The following is a 22,712-nucleotide window of genomic DNA, read 5'->3' on the forward strand; positions in this document are numbered from 1 at the left end:
CTTGACACAATTTTGCCACTAATTGCTGACAGTGACACTTTTATGGGGATTTACAGGTGCTGGACAGTGTATTCTAAGAGATCATGTGTGTGTACAGTAGGGCTTACATTTTATTGGATTACCACTAATTGCATTACCATGTAAACTACTGCTTTTCATATATGATAAGGAACTTATTTGCCTTCATAGATATACATTTTTTGTAAGTTTTTCACTTTTAACTTCTTTCCTTTTGTAATTCCTATAAAAAAAATAAGGATTTTTTATTTTTTTAATTAAAAAATGATTTTAATTAAAAAAAATTTCATTAAAATTTAATTTTTACTAAATTTGTATACAATGAATGAATTTATCTACCATGTGCAATTTACAGAATGTAAATATCTTTTCAAATAAAAATGTTGTGCTGATTTTAAGCAAATTTACTTCATGAATATATGATTTTATCCGACCAATTTTCTGATATTTGAGGAGAAATGAGATGTTATAGATAAGGATCAATAACTCTGTAACTGTTCGATGAAATTTATTAAAACTTTTCAGAATAACTACTGAGATGTATATCTTTATTTTAAAAGTAAAGTTTTAAGTCTGGAACAAAAGTTAAAGTCTGACAGGAATAGGATCCCAGTTACGGTAACCAGTCCGGTACCCACGAATGTAGTTCTTAAAAAAAACTATAACTTTTCTCTAAAATGGTGTAGTGTCATTATTACATAAGTTCTGAAACTGAATGTAGATTTATTTGAAAGGGTAGGCTTTCTAGTTTGAATTTCTGTAAAAAAAATGTTTGATTTAAATAAAATCTGGCGTCAGTGCATGGAGTAAATTGTCTAAATTCTAGCCTTTATTCTTCACCGGAAGTAGACTGAGTGACCCTGTTGTCAATCAAAACAAAATTTTGCAACGGAATGCCAGTCATGAGGCACTGAGATTGCACTCAGAAACTTGGAACCTAATGCCTAACATGAAACAGAAGTCCCAAGGTGGCTATCAAAATTATTTAACGAACAGCACCCCATTTATTTACTATGACTTTCAATGTGTTCCAATGGGGCAAATAACTGGGTCCCCGTTCCTGTCAGAAGGCATATATTGAACACTTCAATCTACAACTGTAAGCTTATTTTTCGAGTTACATGGATGAAATTTTGCTACAAACTTCAAAATTTAATAAGGAAAACAATGGTGTAATTATTTTTTAAATTTGAATTAAACTTTTTAAATTAAATTGAAATTTAAATTTATGAAATTTTAAAAAAGTTTTTTTTTCATTTGAAAGTTTAAAAAGAGGTCACAGTGAGGTTATTTGCTGGAAATTTAAATTCATACACTTGTAAGTTAAAATGGAGGGATTTTTTGAAAAATATAGGCAAAAAATAATAGAAAAGAGCCACCTGGCAAGAAACCATGAATGCTTTTTATGGGATCAGGGAACATCAAAAGATGGAAAATATGGGCTTATTTCTTTTCTAGATCCTATTTCTGGTACCTGGAAAAAGAAAAAAGCCCATAGATTCAGTTACATGGTTTATAACAATTATTTAGAGTTAAATAAAACATTTGATGCCAGTCATTTGTGCCATAATAGTTTGTGTGTGAATGCGGCTCACATTAATTTAGAGCCGCATCACATAAATAACAACAGGATTTATTGTAAGCACCGCAATTCTTGCCAGGGCCATGCCAATTATCCAGATTGCCGCCTGGATTTATTTTTAGAAGATATTTAAGGGGTAGGGCTATAGCTTATATATAAAGAATTTTGACTAAATGTACAACAATTTTAGACTCTTTTTGAAAGATTTGGTGGTCCTTAAAAGAACCTTTAATTTTGTCTTTATCTTTTTCAGATGTAGATGGATGCAGCTATGTCTTCTTTGACTTTGGAATTTTTGAAGTACAGCTTCTGGTAGGTATATTCTTCTTAGCAGGCATTACTCTCCCATATGAATGATCGTCCTTTGTGCTTTGAACAAATGCCGTATTAAGTTTGGGATCAAGTTGTCCTTTTTGATATCGGTCTTTAAATTTACTTCGTTCCTTTTCTTCCACATGATCCTTAATTTTCTGTCCGGTTTGTTGTAAATTTTTCTTTTTCCTTTCTGGAGTATTTTGGTATACTTTGTTCCGTTCACACTCCCTTTGCATCTGCTCTAAGTGTTTAAATGAACCTTGTGATATTTTAAAACCAATACATTCTGCTTTTTGTTTCCAGGAATTAGCTATACCATTATTCAAAGTGTGAATTATTGCTGATGCCCTCCCTTCAAAATTTCTAGAAAAGTTCACATTTTTTGGTAAGGATACACTTAGTGCTCTGTTAACGGCTTCACATTTTTGAGTGTTGAAATTAAATTTCATTTTCATTAATGCTTCCTCACTAAGTTTCATTTTTAAAAGTTCCTGCATTATTAATTTGTCATTGTCATCCATATTCAGGTTGGTTAACTTGTTTGCACCCAAGTACATGGATCTCAGCCACCAACAGTTTGTGTGACCACCACCACACACGTATGAGCTAGTGGGACATTTAGAGCAGTCACCGGTATAACACCGCACAGTAGCATCAAGCACTCTAGGTAAGCATTTTTTAATCTTTTCCAAATTTCCACAGTTTTCTTTCCACATTTCATTGAAAACTAAGCTACATCTGGCTTTCAAATCTTGACTTAAAACTTTCTGTCCTTGTTTTTTCTTTTCACGTGTCGAACCATAAAACATGTTCAAACTAAAATTTGCAGAATTACTTTGTCGAAACTGTGATCTTCCGAGATGAATTAGGTCAGCTTGGCGTTCAACTTTCCACAACGGGTGTAAAACTTTGAGTGCATCATTTATACCTTCTGCTCCACGTCCGTCTCCATCTGTAACTGCATACTTTACCAGCACATTTTGCCTATCAATCTGAAGTCCAATTTCTTTACCCATGAGATATTCACTTAAAGGGTTGGTTGGCTTAACATTGGCTGTACATGTACCAGCATGTCCATCTGGACAGGTTACATTAAGTCCCTTTCCTTTAAGCCAAGAACCTGTCCAGCAAAGTTTATTGTGAAAAACTGATGCAACAATGAACTTATGGTCAGTCACTTGCTCACATGCCAATGATATTGCCTGGGAAGCATTTTGTCCGGGTTTTTTTGTGCTTACTATATGCATACTGTTATAACGCGTGTCGATTGCTACAGGAATATGTGACGGCTCTTTTACACCACGAATTCTGTTAACTTCTTTCACAGTTTCAAGTTTTTTCTTCATATCATTGTCATTTAACTCTTTAATCTCATTCGCAACAAAATTAGAATGCCTCTGCAGTGTTCTTTTAGTGGGTGGTGGTATATTTAGTCCTGCGGCCATCAGAAATCTTCCTCTTTTTATTCCAATAGGAGTCTCCTGTAAGGCAGATACAAGCATGCGGGTTAACTCTCCAGGGTTAGGTCCACGTTTTGGAGTTTTAATTTCATCGAACAGGTTAACACATGGTGATGTAAACTTGCATTCTGTACATTTATATATGCACTTTACACAAGATCCATACTTAATTAACTTTGTCAGTTCAAAGTTTGGGTTATCACATTTAATGTCTTGTAAATTGTGAAATTTAACAACTACATTAAGTAGCAGAGTAACTTTATTCATCTTAACAACTCTATATGACTCATCTGTAACATGTGTTTCATCATGAGACTCAGATTTAGCTTCTTCTTTCAGAACCTTCAAACATTTTGGCTGTGGACGTAATAACTTGGCAGATCCAGGATTTCCCTCGACATCTGGTAAACTGTAGGAGGTGCCGTCTTGACCGGATTTAGCTACAAGTGAGAACTTCTCTGCATCTAGCCTCTTCCATTGTGTATTAGATGAACTTGGCTGACTGTTTGAAGACTGTGTTTCATGCTTTATTCCCTTGTTATGGGGTCTGTTACCCGCTTTGAAGCAAGATTTACGTCGATTTTTGCCACCTTTCATGTTAATTTACAGTACCATTGACTGATAATTTATGATGTTCTACATTTTCTTGCATTATTTATATCACTGGAAGATGCTGTCAGCTTCCTTGACACAATTTTGCCACTAATTGCTGACAGTGACACTTTTATGGGGATTTACAGGTGCTGGACAGTGTATTCTAAGAGATCATGTGTGTGTACAGTAGGGCTTACATTTTATTGGATTACCACTAATTGCATTACCATGTAAACTACTGCTTTTCATATATGATAAGGAACTTATTTGCCTTCATAGATATACATTTTTTGTAAGTTTTTCACTTTTAACTTCTTTCCTTTTGTAATTCCTATAAAAAAAATAAGGATTTTTTATTTTTTTAATTAAAAAATGATTTTAATTAAAAAAAATTTCATTAAAATTTAATTTTTACTAAATTTGTATACAATGAATGAATTTATCTACCATGTGCAATTTACAGAATGTAAATATCTTTTCAAATAAAAATGTTGTGCTGATTTTAAGTAAATTTACTTCATGAATATATGATTTTATCCGACCAATTTTCTGATATTTGAGGAGAAATGAGATGTTATAGATAAGGATCAATAACTCTGTAACTGTTCGATGAAATTTATTAAAACTTTTCAGAATAACTACTGAGATGTATATCTTTATTTTAAAAGTAAAGTTTTAAGTCTGGAACAAAAGTTAAAGTCTGACAGGAATAGGATCCCAGTTACGGTAACCAGTCCGGTACCCACGAATGTAGTTCTTAAAAAAAAACTATAACTTTTCTCTAAAATGGTGTAGTGTCATTATTACATAAGTTCTGAAACTGAATGTAGATTTATTTGAAAGGGTAGGCTTTCTAGTTTGAATTTCTGTAAAAAAAATGTTTGATTTAAATAAAATCTGGCGTCAGTGCATGGAGTAAATTGTCTAAATTCTAGCCTTTATTCTTCACCGGAAGTAGACTGAGTGACCCTGTTGTCAATCAAAACAAAATTTTGCAACGGAATGCCGGTCATGAGGCACTGAGATTGCACTCAGAAACTTGGAACCTAATGCCTAACATGAAACAGAAGTCCCAAGGTGGCTATCAAAATTATTTAACGAACAGCACCCCATTTATTTACTATGACTTTCAATGTGTTCCAATGGGGCAAATAACTGGGTCCCCGTTCCTGTCAGAAGGCATATATTGAACACTTCAATCTACAACTGTAAGCTTATTTTTCGAGTTACATGGATGAAATTTTGCTACAAACTTCAAAATTTAATAAGGAAAACAATGGTGTAATTATTTTTTAAATTTGAATTAAACTTTTTAAATTAAATTGAAATTTAAATTTATGAAATTTTAAAAAAGTTTTTTTTTCATTTGAAAGTTTAAAAAGAGGTCACAGTGAGGTTATTTGCTGGAAATTTAAATTCATACACTTGTAAGTTAAAATGGAGGGATTTTTTGAAAAATATAGGCAAAAAATAATAGAAAAGAGCCACCTGGCAAGAAACCATGAATGCTTTTTATGGGATCAGGGAACATCAAAAGATGGAAAATATGGGCTTATTTCTTTTCTAGATCCTATTTCTGGTACCTGGAAAAAGAAAAAAGCCCATAGATTCAGTTACATGGTTTATAACAATTATTTAGAGTTAAATAAAACATTTGATGCCAGTCATTTGTGCCATAATAGTTTGTGTGTGAATGCGGCTCACATTAATTTAGAGCCGCATCACATAAATAACAACAGGATTTATTGTAAGCACCGCAATTCTTGCCAGGGCCATGCCAATTATCCAGATTGCCGCCTGGATTTATTTTTAGAAGATATTTAAGGGGTAGGGCTATAGCTTATATATAAAGAATTTTGACTAAATGTACAACAATTTTAGACTCTTTTTGAAAGATTTGGTGGTCCTTAAAAGAACCTTTAATTTTGTCTTTATCTTTTTCAGATGTAGATGGATGCAGCTATGTCTTCTTTGACTTTGGAATTTTTGAAGTACAGCTTCTGGTAGGTATATTCTTCTTAGCAGGCATTACTCTCCCATATGAATGATCGTCCTTTGTGCTTTGAACAAATGCCGTATTAAGTTTGGGATCAAGTTGTCCTTTTTGATATCGGTCTTTAAATTTACTTTGTTCCTTTTCTTCCACATGATCCTTAATTTTCTGTCCGGTTTGTTGTAAATTTTTCTTTTTCCTTTCTGGAGTATTTTGGTATACTTTGTTCCGTTCACACTCCCTTTGCATCTGCTCTAAGTGTTTAAATGAACCTTGTGATATTTTAAAACCAATACATTCTGCTTTTTGTTTCCAGGAATTAGCTATACCATTATTCAAAGTGTGAATTATTGCTGATGCCCTCCCTTCAAAATTTCTAGAAAAGTTCACATTTTTTGGTAAGGATACACTTAGTGCTCTGTTAACGGCTTCACATTTTTGAGTGTTGAAATTAAATTTCATTTTCATTAATGCTTCCTCACTAAGTTTCATTTTTAAAAGTTCCTGCATTATTAATTTGTCATTGTCATCCATATTCAGGTTGGTTAACTTGTTTGCACCCAAGTACATGGATCTCAGCCACCAACAGTTTGTGTGACCACCACCACACACGTATGAGCTAGTGGGACATTTAGAGCAGTCACCGGTATAACACCGCACAGTAGCATCAAGCACTCTAGGTAAGCATTTTTTAATCTTTTCCAAATTTCCACAGTTTTCTTTCCACATTTCATTGAAAACTAAGCTACATCTGGCTTTCAAATCTTGACTTAAAACTTTCTGTCCTTGTTTTTTTCTTTTCACGTGTCGAACCATAAAACATGTTCAAACTAAAATTTGCAGAATTACTTTGTCGAAACTGTGATCTTCCGAGATGAATTGGGTCAGCTTGGCGTTCAACTTTCCACAACGGGTGTAAAACTTTGAGTGCATCATTTATACCTTCTGCTCCACGTCCGTCTCCATCTGTAACTGCATACTTTACCAGCACATTTTGCCTATCAATCTGAAGTCCAATTTCTTTACCCATGAGATATTCACTTAAAGGGTTGGTTGGCTTAACATTGGCTGTACATGTACCAGCATGTCCATCTGGACAGGTTACATTAAGTCCCTTTCCTTTAAGCCAAGAACCTGTCCAGCAAAGTTTATTGTGAAAAACTGATGCAACAATGAACTTATGGTCAGTCACTTGCTCACATGCCAATGATATTGCCTGGGAAGCATTTTGTCCGGGTTTTTTTGTGCTTACTATATGCATACTGTTATAACGCGTGTCGATTGCTACAGGAATATGTGACGGCTCTTTTACACCACGAATTCTGTTAACTTCTTTCACAGTTTCAAGTTTTTTCTTCATATCATTGTCATTTAACTCTTTAATCTCATTCGCAACAAAATTAGAATGCCTCTGCAGTGTTCTTTTAGTGGGTGGTGGTATATTTAGTCCTGCGGCCATCAGAAATCTTCCTCTTTTTATTCCAATAGGAGTCTCCTGTAAGGCAGATACAAGCATGCGGGTTAACTCTCCAGGGTTAGGTCCACGTTTTGGAGTTTTAATTTCATCGAACAGGTTAACACATGGTGATGTAAACTTGCATTCTGTACATTTATATATGCACTTTACACAAGATCCATACTTAATTAACTTTGTCAGTTCAAAGTTTGGGTTATCACATTTAATGTCTTGTAAATTGTGAAATTTAACAACTACATTAAGTAGCAGAGTAACTTTATTCATCTTAACAACTCTATATGACTCATCTGTAACATGTGTTTCATCATGAGACTCAGATTTAGCTTCTTCTTTCAGAACCTTCAAACATTTTGGCTGTGGACGTAATAACTTGGCAGATCCAGGATTTCCCTCGACATCTGGTAAACTGTAGGAGGTGCCGTCTTGACCGGATTTAGCTACAAGTGAGAACTTCTCTGCATCTAGCCTCTTCCATTGTGTATTAGATGAACTTGGCTGACTGTTTGAAGACTGTGTTTCATGCTTTATTCCCTTGTTATGGGGTCTGTTACCCGCTTTGAAGCAAGATTTACGTCGATTTTTGCCACCTTTCATGTTAATTTACAGTACCATTGACTGATAATTTATGATGTTCTACATTTTCTTGCATTATTTATATCACTGGAAGATGCTGTCAGCTTCCTTGACACAATTTTGCCACTAATTGCTGACAGTGACACTTTTATGGGGATTTACAGGTGCTGGACAGTGTATTCTAAGAGATCATGTGTGTGTACAGTAGGGCTTACATTTTATTGGATTACCACTAATTGCATTACCATGTAAACTACTGCTTTTCATATATGATAAGGAACTTATTTGCCTTCATAGATATACATTTTTTGTAAGTTTTTCACTTTTAACTTCTTTCCTTTTGTAATTCCTATAAAAAAAATAAGGATTTTTTATTTTTTTAATTAAAAAATGATTTTAATTAAAAAAAATTTCATTAAAATTTAATTTTTACTAAATTTGTATACAATGAATGAATTTATCTACCATGTGCAATTTACAGAATGTAAATATCTTTTCAAATAAAAATGTTGTGCTGATTTTAAGCAAATTTACTTCATGAATATATGATTTTATCCGACCAATTTTCTGATATTTGAGGAGAAATGAGATGTTATAGATAAGGATCAATAACTCTGTAACTGTTCGATGAAATTTATTAAAACTTTTCAGAATAACTACTGAGATGTATATCTTTATTTTAAAAGTAAAGTTTTAAGTCTGGAACAAAAGTTAAAGTCTGTCAGAAGGCATATATTGAACACTTCAATCTACAACTGTAAGCTTATTTTTCGAGTTACATGGATGAAATTTTGCTACAAACTTCAAAATTTAATAAGGAAAACAATGGTGTAATTATTTTTTAAATTTGAATTAAACTTTTTAAATTAAATTGAAATTTAAATTTATGAAATTTTAAAAAAGTTTTTTTTTCATTTGAAAGTTTAAAAAGAGGTCACAGTGAGGTTATTTGCTGGAAATTTAAATTCATACACTTGTAAGTTAAAATGGAGGGATTTTTTGAAAAATATAGGCAAAAAATAATAGAAAAGAGCCACCTGGCAAGAAACCATGAATGCTTTTTATGGGATCAGGGAACATCAAAAGATGGAAAATATGGGCTTATTTCTTTTCTAGATCCTATTTCTGGTACCTGGAAAAAGAAAAAAGCCCATAGATTCAGTTACATGGTTTATAACAATTATTTAGAGTTAAATAAAACATTTGATGCCAGTCATTTGTGCCATAATAGTTTGTGTGTGAATGCGGCTCACATTAATTTAGAGCCGCATCACATAAATAACAACAGGATTTATTGTAAGCACCGCAATTCTTGCCAGGGCCATGCCAATTATCCAGATTGCCGCCTGGATTTATTTTTAGAAGATATTTAAGGGGTAGGGCTATAGCTTATATATAAAGAATTTTGACTAAATGTACAACAATTTTAGACTCTTTTTGAAAGATTTGGTGGTCCTTAAAAGAACCTTTAATTTTGTCTTTATCTTTTTCAGATGTAGATGGATGCAGCTATGTCTTCTTTGACTTTGGAATTTTTGAAGTACAGCTTCTGGTAGGTATATTCTTCTTAGCAGGCATTACTCTCCCATATGAATGATCGTCCTTTGTGCTTTGAACAAATGCCGTATTAAGTTTGGGATCAAGTTGTCCTTTTTGATATCGGTCTTTAAATTTACTTTGTTCCTTTTCTTCCACATGATCCTTAATTTTCTGTCCGGTTTGTTGTAAATTTTTCTTTTTCCTTTCTGGAGTATTTTGGTATACTTTGTTCCGTTCACACTCCCTTTGCATCTGCTCTAAGTGTTTAAATGAACCTTGTGATATTTTAAAACCAATACATTCTGCTTTTTGTTTCCAGGAATTAGCTATACCATTATTCAAAGTGTGAATTATTGCTGATGCCCTCCCTTCAAAATTTCTAGAAAAGTTCACATTTTTTGGTAAGGATACACTTAGTGCTCTGTTAACGGCTTCACATTTTTGAGTGTTGAAATTAAATTTCATTTTCATTAATGCTTCCTCACTAAGTTTCATTTTTAAAAGTTCCTGCATTATTAATTTGTCATTGTCATCCATATTCAGGTTGGTTAACTTGTTTGCACCCAAGTACATGGATCTCAGCCACCAACAGTTTGTGTGACCACCACCACACACGTATGAGCTAGTGGGACATTTAGAGCAGTCACCGGTATAACACCGCACAGTAGCATCAAGCACTCTAGGTAAGCATTTTTTAATCTTTTCCAAATTTCCACAGTTTTCTTTCCACATTTCATTGAAAACTAAGCTACATCTGGCTTTCAAATCTTGACTTAAAACTTTCTGTCCTTGTTTTTTTCTTTTCACGTGTCGAACCATAAAACATGTTCAAACTAAAATTTGCAGAATTACTTTGTCGAAACTGTGATCTTCCGAGATGAATTGGGTCAGCTTGGCGTTCAACTTTCCACAACGGGTGTAAAACTTTGAGTGCATCATTTATACCTTCTGCTCCACGTCCGTCTCCATCTGTAACTGCATACTTTACCAGCACATTTTGCCTATCAATCTGAAGTCCAATTTCTTTACCCATGAGATATTCACTTAAAGGGTTGGTTGGCTTAACATTGGCTGTACATGTACCAGCATGTCCATCTGGACAGGTTACATTAAGTCCCTTTCCTTTAAGCCAAGAACCTGTCCAGCAAAGTTTATTGTGAAAAACTGATGCAACAATGAACTTATGGTCAGTCACTTGCTCACATGCCAATGATATTGCCTGGGAAGCATTTTGTCCGGGTTTTTTTGTGCTTACTATATGCATACTGTTATAACGCGTGTCGATTGCTACAGGAATATGTGACGGCTCTTTTACACCACGAATTCTGTTAACTTCTTTCACAGTTTCAAGTTTTTTCTTCATATCATTGTCATTTAACTCTTTAATCTCATTCGCAACAAAATTAGAATGCCTCTGCAGTGTTCTTTTAGTGGGTGGTGGTATATTTAGTCCTGCGGCCATCAGAAATCTTCCTCTTTTTATTCCAATAGGAGTCTCCTGTAAGGCAGATACAAGCATGCGGGTTAACTCTCCAGGGTTAGGTCCACGTTTTGGAGTTTTAATTTCATCGAACAGGTTAACACATGGTGATGTAAACTTGCATTCTGTACATTTATATATGCACTTTACACAAGATCCATACTTAATTAACTTTGTCAGTTCAAAGTTTGGGTTATCACATTTAATGTCTTGTAAATTGTGAAATTTAACAACTACATTAAGTAGCAGAGTAACTTTATTCATCTTAACAACTCTATATGACTCATCTGTAACATGTGTTTCATCATGAGACTCAGATTTAGCTTCTTCTTTCAGAACCTTCAAACATTTTGGCTGTGGACGTAATAACTTGGCAGATCCAGGATTTCCCTCGACATCTGGTAAACTGTAGGAGGTGCCGTCTTGACCGGATTTAGCTACAAGTGAGAACTTCTCTGCATCTAGCCTCTTCCATTGTGTATTAGATGAACTTGGCTGACTGTTTGAAGACTGTGTTTCATGCTTTATTCCCTTGTTATGGGGTCTGTTACCCGCTTTGAAGAAAGATTTACGTCGATTTTTGCCACCTTTCATGTTAATTTACAGTACCATTGACTGATAATTTATGATGTTCTACATTTTCTTGCATTATTTATATCACTGGAAGATGCTGTCAGCTTCCTTGACACAATTTTGCCACTAATTGCTGACAGTGACACTTTTATGGGGATTTACAGGTGCTGGACAGTGTATTCTAAGAGATCATGTGTGTGTACAGTAGGGCTTACATTTTATTGGATTACCACTAATTGCATTACCATGTAAACTACTGCTTTTCATATATGATAAGGAACTTATTTGCCTTCATAGATATACATTTTTTGTAAGTTTTTCACTTTTAACTTCTTTCCTTTTGTAATTCCTATAAAAAAAATAAGGATTTTTTATTTTTTTAATTAAAAAATGATTTTAATTAAAAAAAATTTCATTAAAATTTAATTTTTACTAAATTTGTATACAATGAATGAATTTATCTACCATGTGCAATTTACAGAATGTAAATATCTTTTCAAATAAAAATGTTGTGCTGATTTTAAGCAAATTTACTTCATGAATATATGATTTTATCCGACCAATTTTCTGATATTTGAGGAGAAATGAGATGTTATAGATAAGGATCAATAACTCTGTAACTGTTCGATGAAATTTATTAAAACTTTTCAGAATAACTACTGAGATGTATATCTTTATTTTAAAAGTAAAGTTTTAAGTCTGGAACAAAAGTTAAAGTCTGACAGAAGGCCTATATTGAACACTTCAATCTACAACTGTAAGCTTATTTTTCGAGTTACATGGATGAAATTTTGCTACAAACTTCAAAATTTAATAAGGAAAACAATGGTGTAATTATTTTTTAAATTTGAATTAAACTTTTTAAATTAAATTGAAATTTAAATTTATGAAATTTTAAAAAAGTTTTTTTTTCATTTGAAAGTTTAAAAAGAGGTCACAGTGAGGTTATTTGCTGGAAATTTAAATTCATACACTTGTAAGTTAAAATGGAGGGATTTTTTGAAAAATATAGGCAAAAAATAATAGAAAAGAGCCACCTGGCAAGAAACCATGAATGCTTTTTATGGGATCAGGGAACATCAAAAGATGGAAAATATGGGCTTATTTCTTTTCTAGATCCTATTTCTGGTACCTGGAAAAAGAAAAAAGCCCATAGATTCAGTTACATGGTTTATAACAATTATTTAGAGTTAAATAAAACATTTGATGCCAGTCATTTGTGCCATAATAGTTTGTGTGTGAATGCGGCTCACATTAATTTAGAGCCGCATCACATAAATAACAACAGGATTTATTGTAAGCACCGCAATTCTTGCCAGGGCCATGCCAATTATCCAGATTGCCGCCTGGATTTATTTTTAGAAGATATTTAAGGGGTAGGGCTATAGCTTATATATAAAGAATTTTGACTAAATGTACAACAATTTTAGACTCTTTTTGAAAGATTTGGTGGTCCTTAAAAGAACCTTTAATTTTGTCTTTATCTTTTTCAGATGTAGATGGATGCAGCTATGTCTTCTTTGACTTTGGAATTTTTGAAGTACAGCTTCTGGTAGGTATATTCTTCTTAGCAGGCATTACTCTCCCATATGAATGATCGTCCTTTGTGCTTTGAACAAATGCCGTATTAAGTTTGGGATCAAGTTGTCCTTTTTGATATCGGTCTTTAAATTTACTTTGTTCCTTTTCTTCCACATGATCCTTAATTTTCTGTCCGGTTTGTTGTAAATTTTTCTTTTTCCTTTCTGGAGTATTTTGGTATACTTTGTTCCGTTCACACTCCCTTTGCATCTGCTCTAAGTGTTTAAATGAACCTTGTGATATTTTAAAACCAATACATTCTGCTTTTTGTTTCCAGGAATTAGCTATACCATTATTCAAAGTGTGAATTATTGCTGATGCCCTCCCTTCAAAATTTCTAGAAAAGTTCACATTTTTTGGTAAGGATACACTTAGTGCTCTGTTAACGGCTTCACATTTTTGAGTGTTGAAATTAAATTTCATTTTCATTAATGCTTCCTCACTAAGTTTCATTTTTAAAAGTTCCTGCATTATTAATTTGTCATTGTCATCCATATTCAGGTTGGTTAACTTGTTTGCACCCAAGTACATGGATCTCAGCCACCAACAGTTTGTGTGACCACCACCACACACGTATGAGCTAGTGGGACATTTAGAGCAGTCACCGGTATAACACCGCACAGTAGCATCAAGCACTCTAGGTAAGCATTTTTTAATCTTTTCCAAATTTCCACAGTTTTCTTTCCACATTTCATTGAAAACTAAGCTACATCTGGCTTTCAAATCTTGACTTAAAACTTTCTGTCCTTGTTTTTTCTTTTCACGTGTCGAACCATAAAACATGTTCAAACTAAAATTTGCAGAATTACTTTGTCGAAACTGTGATCTTCCGAGATGAATTGGGTCAGCTTGGCGTTCAACTTTCCACAACGGGTGTAAAACTTTGAGTGCATCATTTATACCTTCTGCTCCACGTCCGTCTCCATCTGTAACTGCATACTTTACCAGCACATTTTGCCTATCAATCTGAAGTCCAATTTCTTTACCCATGAGATATTCACTTAAAGGGTTGGTTGGCTTAACATTGGCTGTACATGTACCAGCATGTCCATCTGGACAGGTTACATTAAGTCCCTTTCCTTTAAGCCAAGAACCTGTCCAGCAAAGTTTATTGTGAAAAACTGATGCAACAATGAACTTATGGTCAGTCACTTGCTCACATGCCAATGATATTGCCTGGGAAGCATTTTGTCCGGGTTTTTTTGTGCTTACTATATGCATACTGTTATAACGCGTGTCGATTGCTACAGGAATATGTGACGGCTCTTTTACACCACGAATTCTGTTAACTTCTTTCACAGTTTCAAGTTTTTTCTTCATATCATTGTCATTTAACTCTTTAATCTCATTCGCAACAAAATTAGAATGCCTCTGCAGTGTTCTTTTAGTGGGTGGTGGTATATTTAGTCCTGCGGCCATCAGAAATCTTCCTCTTTTTATTCCAATAGGAGTCTCCTGTAAGGCAGATACAAGCATGCGGGTTAACTCTCCAGGGTTAGGTCCACGTTTTGGAGTTTTAATTTCATCGAACAGGTTAACACATGGTGATGTAAACTTGCATTCTGTACATTTATATATGCACTTTACACAAGATCCATACTTAATTAACTTTGTCAGTTCAAAGTTTGGGTTATCACATTTAATGTCTTGTAAATTGTGAAATTTAACAACTACATTAAGTAGCAGAGTAACTTTATTCATCTTAACAACTCTATATGACTCATCTGTAACATGTGTTTCATCATGAGACTCAGATTTAGCTTCTTCTTTCAGAACCTTCAAACATTTTGGCTGTGGACGTAATAACTTGGCAGATCCAGGATTTCCCTCGACATCTGGTAAACTGTAGGAGGTGCCGTCTTGACCGGATTTAGCTACAAGTGAGAACTTCTCTGCATCTAGCCTCTTCCATTGTGTATTAGATGAACTTGGCTGACTGTTTGAAGACTGTGTTTCATGCTTTATTCCCTTGTTATGGGGTCTGTTACCCGCTTTGAAGCAAGATTTACGTCGATTTTTGCCACCTTTCATGTTAATTTACAGTACCATTGACTGTTAATTTATGATGTTCTACATTTTCTTGCATTATTTATATCACTGGAAGATGCTGTCAGCTTCCTTGACACAATTTTGCCACTAATTGCTGACAGTGACACTTTTATGGGGATTTACAGGTGCTGGACAGTGTATTCTAAGAGATCATGTGTGTGTACAGTAGGGCTTACATTTTATTGGATTACCACTAATTGCATTACCATGTAAACTACTGCTTTTCATATATGATAAGGAACTTATTTGCCTTCATAGATATACATTTTTTGTAAGTTTTTCACTTTTAACTTCTTTCCTTTTGTAATTCCTATAAAAAAAATAAGGATTTTTTATTTTTTTAATTAAAAAATGATTTTAATTAAAAAAAATTTCATTAAAATTTAATTTTTACTAAATTTGTATACAATGAATGAATTTATCTACCATGTGCAATTTACAGAATGTAAATATCTTTTCAAATAAAAATGTTGTGCTGATTTTAAGCAAATTTACTTCATGAATATATGATTTTATCCGACCAATTTTCTGATATTTGAGGAGAAATGAGATGTTATAGATAAGGATCAATAACTCTGTAACTGTTCGATGAAATTTATTAAAACTTTTCAGAATAACTACTGAGATGTATATCTTTATTTTAAAAGTAAAGTTTTAAGTCTGGAACAAAAGTTAAAGTCTGTCAGAAGGCATATATTGAACACTTCAATCTACAACTGTAAGCTTATTTTTCGAGTTACATGGATGAAATTTTGCTACAAACTTCAAAATTTAATAAGGAAAACAATGGTGTAATTATTTTTTAAATTTGAATTAAACTTTTTAAATTAAATTGAAATTTAAATTTATGAAATTTTAAAAAAGTTTTTTTTTCATTTGAAAGTTTAAAAAGAGGTCACAGTGAGGTTATTTGCTGGAAATTTAAATTCATACACTTGTAAGTTAAAATGGAGGGATTTTTTGAAAAATATAGGCAAAAAATAATAGAAAAGAGCCACCTGGCAAGAAACCATGAATGCTTTTTATGGGATCAGGGAACATCAAAAGATGGAAAATATGGGCTTATTTCTTTTCTAGATCCTATTTCTGGTACCTGGAAAAAGAAAAAAGCCCATAGATTCAGTTACATGGTTTATAACAATTATTTAGAGTTAAATAAAACATTTGATGCCAGTCATTTGTGCCATAATAGTTTGTGTGTGAATGCGGCTCACATTAATTTAGAGCCGCATCACATAAATAACAACAGGATTTATTGTAAGCACCGCAATTCTTGCCAGGGCCATGCCAATTATCCAGATTGCCGCCTGGATTTATTTTTAGAAGATATTTAAGGGGTAGGGCTATAGCTTATATATAAAGAATTTTGACTAAATGTACAACAATTTTAGACTCTTTTTGAAAGATTTGGTGGTCCTTAAAAGAACCTTTAATTTTGTCTTTATCTTTTTCAGATGTAGATGGATGCAGCTATGTCTTCTTTGACTTTGGAATTTTTGAAGTACAGCTTCTGGTAGGTATATTCTTCTTAGCAGGCATTACTCTCCCATATGAATGATCGTCCTTTGTGCTTTGAACAAATGCCGTATTAAGTTTGGGATCAAGTTGTCCTTTTTGATATCGGTCTTTAAATTTACTTTGTTCCTTTTCTTCCACATGATCCTTAATTTTCTGTCCGGTTTGTTGTAAATTTTTCTTTTTCCTTTCTGGAGTATTTTGGTATACTTTGTTCCGTTCACACTCCCTTTGCATCTGCTCTAAGTGTTTAAATGAACCTTGTGATATTTTAAAACCAATACATTCTGCTTTTTGTTTCCAGGAATTAGCTATACCATTATTCAAAGTGTGAATTATTGCTGATGCCCTCCCTTCAAAATTTCTAGAAAAGTTCACATTTTTTGGTAAGGATACACTTAGTGCTCTGTTAACGGCTTCACATTTTTGAGTGTTGAAATTAAATTTCATTTTCATTAATGCTTCCTCACTAAGTTTCATTTTTAAAAGTTCCTGCATTATTAATTTGTCATTGTCATCCATATTCAGGTTGGTTAACTTGTTTGCACCCAAGTACATGGATCTCAGCCACCAACAGTTTGTGTGACCACCACCACACACGTATGAGCTAGTGGGACATTTAGAGCAGTCACCGGTATAACACCGCACAGTAGCATCAAGCACTCTAGGTAAGCATTTTTTAATCTTTTCCAAATTTCCACAGTTTTCTTTCCACATTTCATTGAAAACTAAGCTACATCTGGCTTTCAAATCTTGACTTAAAACTTTCTGTCCTTGTTTTTTCTTTTCACGTGTCGAACCATAAAACATGTTCAAACTAAAATTTGCAGAATTACTTTGTCGAAACTGTGATCTTCCGAGATGAATTGGGTCAGCTTGGCGTTCAACTTTCCACAACGGGTGTAAAACTTTGAGTGCATCATTTATACCTTCTGCTCCACGTCCGTCTCCATCTGTAACTGCATACTTTACCAGCACATTTTGCCTATCAATCTGAAGTCCAATTTCTTTACCCATGAGATATTCACTTAAAGGGTTGGTTGGCTTAACATTGGCTGTACATGTACCAGCATGTCCATCTGGACAGGTTACATTAAGTCCCTTTCCTTTAAGCCAAGAACCTGTCCATCAAAGTTTATTGTGAAAAACTGATGCAACAATGAACTTATGGTCAGTCACTTGCTCACATGCCAATGATATTGCCTGGGAAGCATTTTGTCCGGGTTTTTTTGTGCTTACTATATGCATACTGTTATAACGCGTGTCGATTGCTACAGGAATATGTGACGGCTCTTTTACACCACGAATTCTGTTAACTTCTTTCACAGTTTCAAGTTTTTTCTTCATATCATTGTCATTTAACTCTTTAATCTCATTCGCAACAAAATTAGAATGCCTCTGCAGTGTTCTTTTAGTGGGTGGTGGTATATTTAGTCCTGCGGCCATCAGAAATCTTCCTCTTTTTATTCCAATAGGAGTCTCCTGTAAGGCAGATACAAGCATGCGGGTTAACTCTCCAGGGTTAGGTCCACGTTTTGGAGTTTTAATTTCATCGAACAGGTTAACACATGGTGATGTAAACTTGCATTCTGTACATTTATACATGCACTTTACACAAGATCCATACTTAATTAACTTTGTCAGTTCAAAGTTTGGGTTATCACATTTAATGTCTTGTAAATTGTGAAATTTAACAACTACATTAAGTAGCAGAGTAACTTTATTCATCTTAACAACTCTATATGACTCATCTGTAACATGTGTTTCATCATGAGACTCAGATTTAGCTTCTTCTTTCAGAACCTTCAAACATTTTGGCTGTGGACGTAATAACTTGGCAGATCCAGGATTTCCCTCGACATCTGGTAAACTGTAGGAGGTGCCGTCTTGACCGGATTTAGCTACAAGTGAGAACTTCTCTGCATCTAGCCTCTTCCATTGTGTATTAGATGAACTTGGCTGACTGTTTGAAGACTGTGTTTCATGCTTTATTCCCTTGTTATGGGGTCTGTTACCCGCTTTGAAGCAAGATTTACGTCGATTTTTGCCACCTTTCATGTTAATTTACAGTACCATTGACTGTTAATTTATGATGTTCTACATTTTCTTGCATTATTTATATCACTGGAAGATGCTGTCAGCTTCCTTGACACAATTTTGCCACTAATTGCTGACAGTGACACTTTTATGGGGATTTACAGGTGCTGGACAGTGTATTCTAAGAGATCATGTGTGTGTACAGTAGGGCTTACATTTTATTGGATTACCACTAATTGCATTACCATGTAAACTACTGCTTTTCATATATGATAAGGAACTTATTTGCCTTCATAGATATACATTTTTTGTAAGTTTTTCACTTTTAACTTCTTTCCTTTTGTAATTCCTATAAAAAAAATAAGGATTTTTTATTTTTTTAATTAAAAAATGATTTTAATTAAAAAAAATTTCATTAAAATTTAATTTTTACTAAATTTGTATACAATGAATGAATTTATCTACCATGTGCAATTTACAGAATGTAAATATCTTTTCAAATAAAAATGTTGTGCTGATTTTAAGCAAATTTACTTCATGAATATATGATTTTATCCGACCAATTTTCTGATATTTGAGGAGAAATGAGATGTTATAGATAAGGATCAATAACTCTGTAACTGTTCGATGAAATTTATTAAAACTTTTCAGAATAACTACTGAGATGTATATCTTTATTTTAAAAGTAAAGTTTTAAGTCTGGAACAAAAGTTAAAGTCTGTCAGAAGGCATATATTGAACACTTCAATCTACAACTGTAAGCTTATTTTTCGAGTTACATGGATGAAATTTTGCTACAAACTTCAAAATTTAATAAGGAAAACAATGGTGTAATTATTTTTTAAATTTGAATTAAACTTTTTAAATTAAATTGAAATTTAAATTTATGAAATTTTAAAAAAGTTTTTTTTTCATTTGAAAGTTTAAAAAGAGGTCACAGTGAGGTTATTTGCTGGAAATTTAAATTCATACACTTGTAAGTTAAAATGGAGGGATTTTTTGAAAAATATAGGCAAAAAATAATAGAAAAGAGCCACCTGGCAAGAAACCATGAATGCTTTTTATGGGATCAGGGAACATCAAAAGATGGAAAATATGGGCTTATTTCTTTTCTAGATCCTATTTCTGGTACCTGGAAAAAGAAAAAAGCCCATAGATTCAGTTACATGGTTTATAACAATTATTTAGAGTTAAATAAAACATTTGATGCCAGTCATTTGTGCCATAATAGTTTGTGTGTGAATGCGGCTCACATTAATTTAGAGCCGCATCACATAAATAACAACAGGATTTATTGTAAGCACCGCAATTCTTGCCAGGGCCATGCCAATTATCCAGATTGCCGCCTGGATTTATTTTTAGAAGATATTTAAGGGGTAGGGCTATAGCTTATATATAAAGAATTTTGACTAAATGTACAACAATTTTAGACTCTTTTTGAAAGATTTGGTGGTCCTTAAAAGAACCTTTAATTTTGTCTTTATCTTTTTCAGATGTAGATGGATGCAGCTATGTCTTCTTTGACTTTGGAATTTTTGAAGTACAGCTTCTGGTAGGTATATTCTTCTTAGCAGGCATTACTCTCCCATATGAATGATCGTCCTTTGTGCTTTGAACAAATGCCGTATTAAGTTTGGGATCAAGTTGTCCTTTTTGATATCGGTCTTTAAATTTACTTTGTTCCTTTTCTTCCACATGATCCTTAATTTTCTGTCCGGTTTGTTGTAAATTTTTCTTTTTCCTTTCTGGAGTATTTTGGTATACTTTGTTCCGTTCACACTCCCTTTGCATCTGCTCTAAGTGTTTAAATGAACCTTGTGATATTTTAAAACCAATACATTCTGCTTTTTGTTTCCAGGAATTAGCTATACCATTATTCAAAGTGTGAATTATTGCTGATGCCCTCCCTTCAAAATTTCTAGAAAAGTTCACATTTTTTGGTAAGGATACACTTAGTGCTCTGTTAACGGCTTCACATTTTTGAGTGTTGAAATTAAATTTCATTTTCATTAATGCTTCCTCACTAAGTTTCATTTTTAAAAGTTCCTGCATTATTAATTTGTCATTGTCATCCATATTCAGGTTGGTTAACTTGTTTGCACCCAAGTACATGGATCTCAGCCACCAACAGTTTGTGTGACCACCACCACACACGTATGAGCTAGTGGGACATTTAGAGCAGTCACCGGTATAACACCGCACAGTAGCATCAAGCACTCTAGGTAAGCATTTTTTAATCTTTTCCAAATTTCCACAGTTTTCTTTCCACATTTCATTGAAAACTAAGCTACATCTGGCTTTCAAATCTTGACTTAAAACTTTCTGTCCTTGTTTTTTCTTTTCACGTGTCGAACCATAAAACATGTTCAAACTAAAATTTGCAGAATTACTTTGTCGAAACTGTGATCTTCCGAGATGAATTGGGTCAGCTTGGCGTTCAACTTTCCACAACGGGTGTAAAACTTTGAGTGCATCATTTATACCTTCTGCTCCACGTCCGTCTCCATCTGTAACTGCATACTTTACCAGCACATTTTGCCTATCAATCTGAAGTCCAATTTCTTTACCCATGAGATATTCACTTAAAGGGTTGGTTGGCTTAACATTGGCTGTACATGTACCAGCATGTCCATCTGGACAGGTTACATTAAGTCCCTTTCCTTTAAGCCAAGAACCTGTCCAGCAAAGTTTATTGTGAAAAACTGATGCAACAATGAACTTATGGTCAGTCACTTGCTCACATGCCAATGATATTGCCTGGGAAGCATTTTGTCCGGTTTTTTTTGTGCTTACTATATGCATACTGTTATAACGCGTGTCGATTGCTACAGGAATATGTGACGGCTCTTTTACACCACGAATTCTGTTAACTTCTTTCACAGTTTCAAGTTTTTTCTTCATATCATTGTCATTTAACTCTTTAATCTCATTCGCAACAAAATTAGAATGCCTCTGCAGTGTTCTTTTAGTGGGTGGTGGTATATTTAGTCCTGCGGCCATCAGAAATCTTCCTCTTTTTATTCCAATAGGAGTCTCCTGTAAGGCAGATACAAGCATGCGGGTTAACTCTCCAGGGTTAGGTCCACGTTTTGGAGTTTTAATTTCATCGAACAGGTTAACACATGGTGATGTAAACTTGCATTCTGTACATTTATACATGCACTTTACACAAGATCCATACTTAATTAACTTTGTCAGTTCAAAGTTTGGGTTATCACATTTAATGTCTTGTAAATTGTGAAATTTAACAACTACATTAAGTAGCAGAGTAACTTTATTCATCTTAACAACTCTATATGACTCATCTGTAACATGTGTTTCATCATGAGACTCAGATTTAGCTTCTTCTTTCAGAACCTTCAAACATTTTGGCTGTGGACGTAATAACTTGGCAGATCCAGGATTTCCCTCGACATCTGGTAAACTGTAGGAGGTGCCGTCTTTACCGGATTTAGCTACAAGTGAGAACTTCTCTGCATCTAGCCTCTTCCATTGTGTATTAGATGAACTTGGCTGACTGTTTGAAGACTGTGTTTCATGCTTTATTCCCTTGTTATGGGGTCTGTTACCCGCTTTGAAGCAAGATTTACGTCGATTTTTGCCACCTTTCATGTTAATTTACAGTACCATTGACTGATAATTTATGATGTTCTACATTTTCTTGCATTATTTATATCACTGGAAGATGCTGTCAGCTTCCTTGACACAATTTTGCCACTAATTGCTGACAGTGACACTTTTATGGGGATTTACAGGTGCTGGACAGTGTATTCTAAGAGATCATGTGTGTGTACAGTAGGGCTTACATTTTATTGGATTACCACTAATTGCATTACCATGTAAACTACTGCTTTTCATATATGATAAGGAACTTATTTGCCTTCATAGATATACATTTTTTGTAAGTTTTTCACTTTTAACTTCTT

The 22,712-nt window shown here is 33.8% G+C and overlaps 6 long non-coding RNA genes across 6 annotated transcripts; all 6 read left to right on the forward strand.

The window, feature by feature from the left end:
* The first annotated feature begins 1,851 nt into the window (after positions 1 to 1,851).
* Positions 1,852 to 4,310, forward strand: LOC143060220 (uncharacterized). Its single transcript, XR_012973951.1, has 3 exons — positions 1,852 to 1,912; positions 2,443 to 2,582; positions 3,715 to 4,310. It is a non-coding gene; the product is annotated as an uncharacterized LOC143060220 (long non-coding RNA).
* Positions 4,311 to 5,911: 1,601 nt separating this feature from the next.
* LOC143060219 (uncharacterized) lies at positions 5,912 to 8,371 on the forward strand. Its single transcript, XR_012973950.1, has 3 exons — positions 5,912 to 5,972; positions 6,503 to 6,642; positions 7,776 to 8,371. It is a non-coding gene; the product is annotated as an uncharacterized LOC143060219 (long non-coding RNA).
* A 1,132-nt stretch (positions 8,372 to 9,503) lies between these two features.
* LOC143060223 (uncharacterized) lies at positions 9,504 to 11,586 on the forward strand. Its single transcript, XR_012973954.1, has 3 exons — positions 9,504 to 9,564; positions 10,095 to 10,234; positions 11,368 to 11,586. It is a non-coding gene; the product is annotated as an uncharacterized LOC143060223 (long non-coding RNA).
* Positions 11,587 to 13,095: 1,509 nt separating this feature from the next.
* On the forward strand, positions 13,096 to 15,222 carry LOC143060221 (uncharacterized). The gene is made up of 3 exons (XR_012973952.1): positions 13,096 to 13,156; positions 13,687 to 13,826; positions 14,959 to 15,222. It is a non-coding gene; the product is annotated as an uncharacterized LOC143060221 (long non-coding RNA).
* Positions 15,223 to 16,686: 1,464 nt separating this feature from the next.
* LOC143060224 (uncharacterized) lies at positions 16,687 to 18,813 on the forward strand. Its single transcript, XR_012973955.1, has 3 exons — positions 16,687 to 16,747; positions 17,278 to 17,417; positions 18,550 to 18,813. It is a non-coding gene; the product is annotated as an uncharacterized LOC143060224 (long non-coding RNA).
* Positions 18,814 to 20,277: 1,464 nt separating this feature from the next.
* LOC143060222 (uncharacterized) lies at positions 20,278 to 22,224 on the forward strand. The gene is made up of 3 exons (XR_012973953.1): positions 20,278 to 20,338; positions 20,869 to 21,008; positions 22,141 to 22,224. It is a non-coding gene; the product is annotated as an uncharacterized LOC143060222 (long non-coding RNA).
* The last annotated feature ends 488 nt before the right edge of the window (positions 22,225 to 22,712 follow it).

The sequence above is a fragment of the Mytilus galloprovincialis genome, unplaced genomic scaffold (assembly GCF_965363235.1).
Source record: "Mytilus galloprovincialis unplaced genomic scaffold, xbMytGall1.hap1.1 HAP1_SCAFFOLD_91, whole genome shotgun sequence".
NCBI lineage: Eukaryota > Metazoa > Mollusca > Bivalvia > Mytilida > Mytilidae > Mytilus > Mytilus galloprovincialis.